Source organism: Pinus tabuliformis, chromosome 1_1 (assembly GCF_031772625.1).
Source record: "Pinus tabuliformis cultivar Carrire ecotype Pingquan chromosome 1_1, CPIR1, whole genome shotgun sequence".
NCBI classification, from domain to species: Eukaryota; Viridiplantae; Streptophyta; class Pinopsida; order Pinales; family Pinaceae; genus Pinus; species Pinus tabuliformis.
The window spans coordinates 34,515,768-34,524,361 of NC_142297.1; positions in this window are offsets into that span (position 1 = coordinate 34,515,768).

Here is an 8,594-nt window from a genome sequence, read left to right on the forward strand (position 1 = left end):
CTCCCAGGCCTTATTCCAAATGTGTGAGCCCTTTATACTTCCAGACATCCTTATGTGATCATTATTTTTCCAAGTTCTGGCATATTTTTCTTTCCAAATACTAGCCCATTGAGCCTTTGTGTCTCTTACCCAACACCACCATAATTTTGCCCCTAAAACTTTGCTTAGAACCTTTGGATCATCCAATCCAAGACCCCCATAGTTTTTAGGTTTGCAAATTTTTTCCTAGGCTACCAAGGCCCATTTTTTTCTTTCCTCCCCCTTACCCCAAAGAAAGTCTCTTTGAATGGTTCTAAATTGTTGCAAGACTCCTTTTGGAGCTAGGAGTGCTGATAGCATGAAGACGGGGATTGATTGAAGAACAACCTTTGTAAGCACCAACCTACCAGCCAAGTTTAAAGATCTAATAGTCCATTTCTTAATTTTATCCTGCATCTTATTAATCATCGGCTCCCAAATTCTCTTGTGCAAAGGTTTAGCAGTTAGAGGAACTCCCAAATATTTTGAAGGGAGGACATCCCTTTGAAAGCCCAGAATTCTGGATATGTTCCTTTGAATAGCAATATTGGTATTAAAGAAAAAAATCTTAGATTTTGAGAGATTTACTTCCATACCTGTAGCCATGGCAAAGTCACTCAGGATTTGTTTATATGCTTGTGCTTCTTTGACCGTGGGGATTCCCTACAGCATAGTATCATCAACAAATTGTTGATGAGTCAAGGCCTGTCCAGTCTCAGAAAGTTGGAGGCCCTTGATCTTACCAACTTATTTTGCATGCTTGATAGACCTACCAAGTCCTTCCATCATGAGGATGAAGAGAAAGGGAGAGAGTGGATCTCCCTGCCTGAGGCCTCTTGAAGGAATAAAAGTCTCGGAGGGAGAACCATTAACCAAAATTGAAAAGCTGGAAGAAGTTACCAGGGCCATGACCCATCTTATCTAGTTATGATCAAACCCAAAAGCAATAAGAACCTTCCTGATATAGGTCCAATTCAACTTATCATAAACTTTGGCTAGGTCCAATTGCATGATCATTCCTACCTTCCTATTGCTTGTCAATGAGTGCACCACCTCATGTGCTTGAATGATGTTGTTGAGAATTTGTCTGCCTTCCACATAACCAGATTGTTCTGCAGAATCTAGAGTAGGGAGAAGAGGTTTGATTCTATTGGCAACAACCTTGGATATTATCTTGTATACCACATTTCACAAAGCTGTGGGTCTAAACCTGTCTGGAGTTTGAGCATTGTCTTGTTTGGGGATCAAGGAGATGGAGGAGGTATTGAGCACCTTCAAAATAGTTATATTCTTCTTGGAATCTTCCACTACATTCAAAATATCCTGTTTAACAATATTCCAGCAAGCTTTGAAGAAATCCACATTGAAACCATCAGGGCCTAGCGCTTTACCATTCTGCATTTCTTTTAGGACCTGACTAACCTCCTCTTCAGTCACTTGCCTATTAAGGTTGAAATTACCCTCTCTAGATACTAGCCTAGGTATATGTCTTGTTAAGTCCCTGATAAAATGCTCTCTGTCTGAAATGTTTTCCTTTGCTATACCTCGAAAGTGCTAAACTAACACAGCTTCCATATCTTCATGGGAATTAAGTAGATGACCTCCCTCGTCCTTGATCGAAGAGATCTTATTATGAGATCTATTCACCATGGTGGATCTATGGAAAAATATAGTGTTTCACTCTCCTTCTTTTAGCCATTGCACCCTAGATTTTTGTCTCCAAAAGATTTCCTCTTGTTTACATAAATTCTCCCAGTCTTGATGATGTTTGGTGACTTGATCATTTCTGGCTTTATCAAAGCCATCCGTGATAAGGGCTTGGTTGAGTTCCTGCATTTTATTTTCAACAGCTTTTTTTGCTTCAACAATATTGCCAAATTCATTCTTGTTCCCATCTTTAAGCGTGAGCTTGATGTGCCTTAGTCTTTTGTGTAGAAGGAACATTATTGTACCTTGTGTTAGCACCTAAATCTGCCTCAGGCTGAACGAAGGCAAAAATTAGGGTAACCACTAACCACGCTCAGTCTAGTAGCTAGCCCTACCAGAGTAGGAGAGGGCTCTCTCCGAGTCACGCTCAGTGAATGGATAAGCGAAATGGTCTGAGATGACTTACAATGCAATATTTACCTTAGGCTAGTAAGTGAAAATGGATTTTGAAAACAATTTTATGAATGACCGAGCTTCTGGGATGTATATGGGACTGGCGCTCAGCAAAGAACAAAGAATTGAATATGAAGGCACAGATTATTCCATGAGGCAAGGTAGGCGAAAAGAGCAGCAATTTCAGTTAAGGTAACGCGGAATGGAAAGATTGCTGAAGAAAGTGAAAAGGGCATAGTCGCATGAATCCTTTTCAAGAGAAGAATAACACTGCACATGAAATTTTCCCACAGGCAGAGCAATATAAATTGAATTCTACCTAATCTCACTTAGAAAATTTCACTGAAATGAAACGTGAATTGAATTATGAAACATAACAAGATACATATGGAACATAAGAACACATTTTCTAAACTCACAACCACAAGAATCTCATGAAACAGAGCCGCTGCCTTTCATTAATTCTCTGTCAAAATTACACAGTGAAGAAACAAAGTTTCTTTCCCACAGTCTCCCAGAAGTTACAAGCCAGCCAACCCTTTGCAAATAACTTGCATACAATATATAGAATGTGTGGAGAAGAGATAGAACACCCAGGGTTTGGGAAGTTACTCAAATCATTACGAAATGGAGATGGAGAGCCAACCATCAGCTATAGGTGCAGCGCTCTCAAGCATGACATTTGGCTGGGGTGACCCTTTGCATTCCTTTGCCACTTGGATAGATGCCCATCTGGGGAGAAAACTCTTTAAATGCCGCCTTCGGTGCCAAAAAACCAAATTGTAGATGACCGGGCCCACTTGGAGAAGTCGCGACCCGAAATTTCGCGAAACGGGAGCAAATTGGCAGTTTTTTCCTCTGTGCACCGCGCCAAATTCTCTGTGTGTCGCGCCACTTTGGAGCCTATTTTGGGGCACTTTCAGGTGTCCAAAATGTGCCCAAGTGGGCTTGTTGGAAATCCTGTCCTGTCTACTTTCTAACCCCACTGGAATTTCCAAATTTGGTGCTCATTTTCCCCTCCAAATCTTCATTCTCCCAAGACTGCTTTCTGTGTGTCAAAAAAGTGGCAGAGAGGCCATTTTTGGGTGTTTTTTTACCTTTAGGAGACCCAGATCTTGTCAAAATTTCTTGCCCAGACACCAGTAGTCGTAATTTTTGATGCTGAATCCAAATATGCAAGCCATTCCTCGATTGGAGCCCTAGAATTTTAGCGTCGCGCCAGTGGCACGGCGCACAGGGAGGAATTTCCTGTTTTTTGTCCAAAAATTTTCCAAGTGACCAAAATTTGCCCAAATTTTTTGAAATTTGGGCTGGAAGTTCTCTATGAAGTGCTATGCTATGCCAAGGAAGCCTCAGCCAAGATTCAAAGCTGATCTTTCTCCTTTGCCTTCTTTGCCTCTTTTGTCGCTTTGCTCAATTTTACCTTTAGGCTCCTGATTCTTGCTTTGGAACTCATGTTTCGGGCCTGGTAGTGGTGAGTCATGTGCCTCAGCATATATTTCTCCCTGTTTGCTTTATCCAACCGCTGCTCCAAGTGAACGTTCACTTTCTCTAGCACATACTCCCGGTCCTCGTCTCTTTGCTCCATAGGTCTGCCTTGTGTTGCCAGGATGTGTCGCCAATTTTCCTTGATCATTTGCAACTCTATCTCAGCTAGCTGATCCTCAAGTTGCTTGTTCCTCTGTTCCAAATACTGCACGTTCCACTTGGCCCTCTCCAAGTCCAGGAATAAGTTCTCAATCACTGATTGCTGCTCCTAAATGATCTCTCCTAGCTCAGCATTCGTAGGTTCTGCATCTGTCTCATCATCCTGGAGGAGAACAAACTCGGTCTCTTGCTCACCTGATGGCCCTTCCTCTTGCACTGGCTCCTTGCCCTTACCCTGCTCCTATGGTGCTGATGTCGAAAGCAAGGCCCCTTCCACCCCGGGTGGAGATAACACTCGCTTTTCTGCTGCAAACAATGGTCTATTGCCCTTCTGGTATGTGATGTATACTGGCATGGTGGTAGTCTCATGGTGCTCAAACTGATGTGAACGACCTCCCACCTCATGCTCTGCCTCTGATACCACCGGTGGAGCGCTGAAGAAATCACGGGAGATGAAGTCCTCCCAAGCAATACCCTACAATCCCAACTGATGGTCCAGCAAAATCCGAATAAGAGCAAAGTGATAAACGTTGTTGAGCTGCTGTCAAGGGGTCTTGCGTTGCATGAAGTTTTTCATCTTCTCAATGTTGTTGCAAATGAAAAATGGGAGGCTCATCATCGCACCCTAGTGAAGTGCATGAGCAACCTAATGTGATAGGCATAAAGGTGAGAAAACCTCCCCTCGCAACTGAAATACTTCATGATCAATCTCATGAGTGGGGCATACTCATCCCTCAAAAATCTGAATGGAAAAACTCTGGTGAGCTGGCTCAAGCAGCTGTTCTTGATGTAAGGCTCATAATTATGCCTCTCCAATTTCTTTTTCTTATGCCACTGTTCTCCAATGTTCGGTATTCCTGTTGCCACTGATATGGTTTCCGGTGTCAATGTGAAAATGACCCCAGCTAGGACAAATTGACCTCCCTGTAGATGAAGTGCAAAAAGGCGGGCCAACTCATGATGGACTCTGACATTTGCCACCCTTTGACAAAATTCATAACATGCCAAGTGCTGGAAACAAGACATGGCAAGTGGGCATGCCTGCAGCTCAGTGAGGGTGTTTGGCTCATCTCTAAGATGTCTGCCGCTCCGGTGATGTCTCCTATGGGCCCTCTCTCCTGAAGATGTGTCACTGTGGGTCCCCTCCTCATACTCTGATGAATTTTCTAATGCCATTACTGCTGCTTGTACCCTGAGTTTTATGCTGCCCTCTGAATCCAATGGAATTGGTAAATGCTCTGAAAATCTCTTGATTTGCTAGCCTTCACCGAGATTTGGAATGATTTGCACTGTTTTTATGCCCCTGGATGTGTGCGTCGCGCACCAAGCCCAATGCGCCGCACGCTGGGTGTGCATCGTACCCTTGAGAAAATTGAATGGCGGGCAGGCTGCGTGTGCGCCGCGCCCTCTGTGTGCACCGCGCTCCCTGGTGTATGTGCCGCGCTCCTTGAAACCGGCTCTCCCTCACTCAAATTCCTCAAACTTCGCTCTCTTACCTTAGCAATGTCTCTCTCAAGCTTGCAAGAGAAAAAATGGATTTTCTTTGGGCCACAACAAGTATATATAGGCTTGGGAGAGATGGGTTTGATTTTTTCTTCCTTGAAAACCCACTTTCTAATGTTTGTGTTTTGCACTTTTTTCATTGACTTTAAAACACCCTGATTTTCATTTTTCCTTTGAAATTTTGGCTCTCATGATGGGATTTTCGGCATTTCTTTGCGGGGACTGTGTGACTGGGCATTTGGCCATAGAAAGCATGACTGCATCTGAAAAATCAACTTGTGAATTTTTGAAAAAAATTGTCATAAATGACCTTGTTTGACTTTTCTTCAAAACAGAATTTTGAAGAAGAGTCGAAGTCTTTCCACTTGAAGATGAAGCTCTCTGAACCACAGCTGTATAAGGCTTCCCTTTGGCCTTTATGGCTTGTTTTGGACATGTTTTCAAAGACCAAATTGATGTATTCATAGACCCAAACAATAAAAATGACTTTATCCTGTAATAGGAGCAGACCTTGACTATATCATGAACTTCAGTGATTATGGACAAATACCAGAGCCAGCAGGGGTCAGACATGAGGGAAAATGACTGGCATGACTTCCTCCGTTAGATCATGGCATGTCCCTAGCGAAATGCAGCTGAGTGAATGGAGCAGGACACCTAAAATTGAAATGCACAAAGAGTTTTGATCTCTAACGGAGGGCTGACCAGACCAACTCTAACACCTTGAATGTGCAAATCTTCTGACCACCAATTTGCAATGTTGCTGATGAAACTGGGTGGGTGAGCTAGATATTCTCAAATATAAAAGTTCTATTCTTGGGGGTACCAATGCCTTGAACCTCCAGTTGAACCAGCCAGTGATTAGAGCCTCCAAAGGGGAGAAATATCGCTATCATTTCTTTGTCGATGAGCATAAAGTCCTCTGAGATTATGAATATGTCTAACTTTGAGGCTACTTGAGACTCTCCTCCTCTTTTTTTGTTCCAAGTAAAGAGACCATTACTCGTATCAGTGTTAACTAGCTTCATATTATCTATAAAATTTTGAAATGCTAAAGAGTCTTTGCTTAGAGTTATGGTTCCCCCTTTTTTCTCCGAAAATGATTTGATCATGTTGAAGTCCCCACCCATGATCCATGGTATTCCTGCATGTCTGTCTCTGAGATCCACAAGAGAATCTAGAAACTTGAGTTTATCATCCATTCTTTGGGGGCCATAAACATTCGTGACCAGATAAGTCTCCTTGTCTCCGACAGGCTAAATAACCATTGATAAATAATTCCTAGATGCCTCAGCATCTATTATGCCAATCTTTTGGGGGTTCTAGATAGTGAGTATGCCTTCTGCTGTATTCTCTGCTTTGACTTCTAGAAACTCAAATCGATTGAGCCATTTGCTATGTATTTCTTTTTTTTTTGAATGGAACATTTAGTTTCCTGGATGAAGATCATATCCAGAGCTTCTTGTTTCATTCTATTACTAAGTAATCTTTGTTTTCTTTTACTACCTAGACCCTTGATATTCCAAGATGTGAACTTCATTATTAAATATTTGTAAAGGAGTAGCTGGTTAGGTCTTTCATCTTACCTGAATCTATCATTAGCTTTCCACATTCCATCAATAGCTCGTTCTACTTTTTCCTGCCTCTTTTCTTTCCTGGGTTTCTAGGTGCTAATCCTGGTGTGGTTTTCATAGTTTTCACACCTTCGTTACCCTGCCTTTCATTGTTTCTTTGCCTTTCCAGCCCTTTAGCCTGAGTTTTCCATAGGAACAGCTGCTATACTCTATTGAACTCTTCTTGAGGTAATGAGTCTACCCCTCCCATGGTTCCCTATTTCAAGAACCCTTCCAAATCTAGGTGTTCTCTATCAAGAATCTCATGTAGTTCGTGGTCCTCCATTTCCATCTCACTCTGGGTCATTTCCTGGTCCATCTCCAGTTCTGCATCGCTCATCATAGTCTCTTTCTGTTTATTAATCTCCTGTGTTTGTTCACGGTCTTCTTCTTTCTCCTTCTCCACTGGACTTCCTTCCATTGCCTGATCTACTTTTGTTATCGCTTCTTCTTCTTCTTCGAGTACTTGGAACCTGTTCTAACTAGCTTGTTGCCCTTCTGTTTGATGTTGCTTTGCCCCCTTTTGCCCCCTTTTCCTCTATGTACCACTTTGTGAAAGATTTCAGTATCTTTCATCATGTTAGCTTTACTCTTGTTCTTTATTTTACTGAGAGGGCAGTCTCTAAATAGGTGCCCATGCTCATGGCATCTTTGGCATCTGAATGGAATATGTTCATAATCTACTGTTTGCACCCATTCTTCATGAAAAACTTCCAAGATTACCTCATCTGGTAGAGCTCTAGAGAGATCCATCTCCACACATATTCTTGCAAAGGAAGTATATTTTCCCTCTCTGGTGGCTCAGAAGCTTTAACAAAACGCCCTAATTTATTTTCTATGGCAAATAACTATTCCGTTTTCCAGTAATCAAGAGGTAGGGAGTAGAGTCTTACCCAAACCGGGACCGAAGTAAAAGTCTCTCACTCCGGGACAAAATTCATCATCCATGGCCTCATGTAGAGGCCTTCTGTTGCATAGAAGTAGGGCCCTCCTTCAAACACCCTATCTTTATCTTCAATATTTGTAAAGACCACAGTGAAGAATCCCTTTGACCTAAGATGTAGGTCTATGCTTCCTTTTGGTTTCCAATGGTATTTTATCCATGTCTGTAAAGCTTTTTTAGTGGGTCATAATCCCATGAATTTACAAATGATAGCATATGTCTGCATGTGGTCCCTATGTGCCTACAGAGTAGGATCATTTAAAACCACTCTGGGTGTGACCTCAGCTTTGGGTTTGCATGGTCCCTTTTGTGCTTTGTCTTTTGTTCCCTGTTCCTTGTCTTCTTCCTCATTTTCTTTTGTGCTATTATTCTCCCTTGATTTGGTACAATCTTGCTCCTCTTCGATGTTCCTTTTCCCTTCTTCTGAAGGACCTCTGACATTTTCTATTAGTTTCTTATCGTGGCTGGCCACGGCCTACTTGTAGAAGGGAGTGGAGCTCCGTCCTTTGCGCCCTTCCATGGAGTTCAACACCTGCAAAAGCCTGAAAACCATAGTTGTTCGTCCGCGTCCTCCTCCAGATGCTCTGAAATCAAATTTCCACTACTTCCCAGACATCATTCTTCATAATAGACTCATATTCTTCAGCCATATCATCCTTCCATACTTGATGCTTGATGACATCTGAGAATGATGAAGCCTCATTTTATATGATCGTGCTCATGATGGTCAGGTATCCCTGATACCTGTTTGGTTTCTTACTTTCACGGAA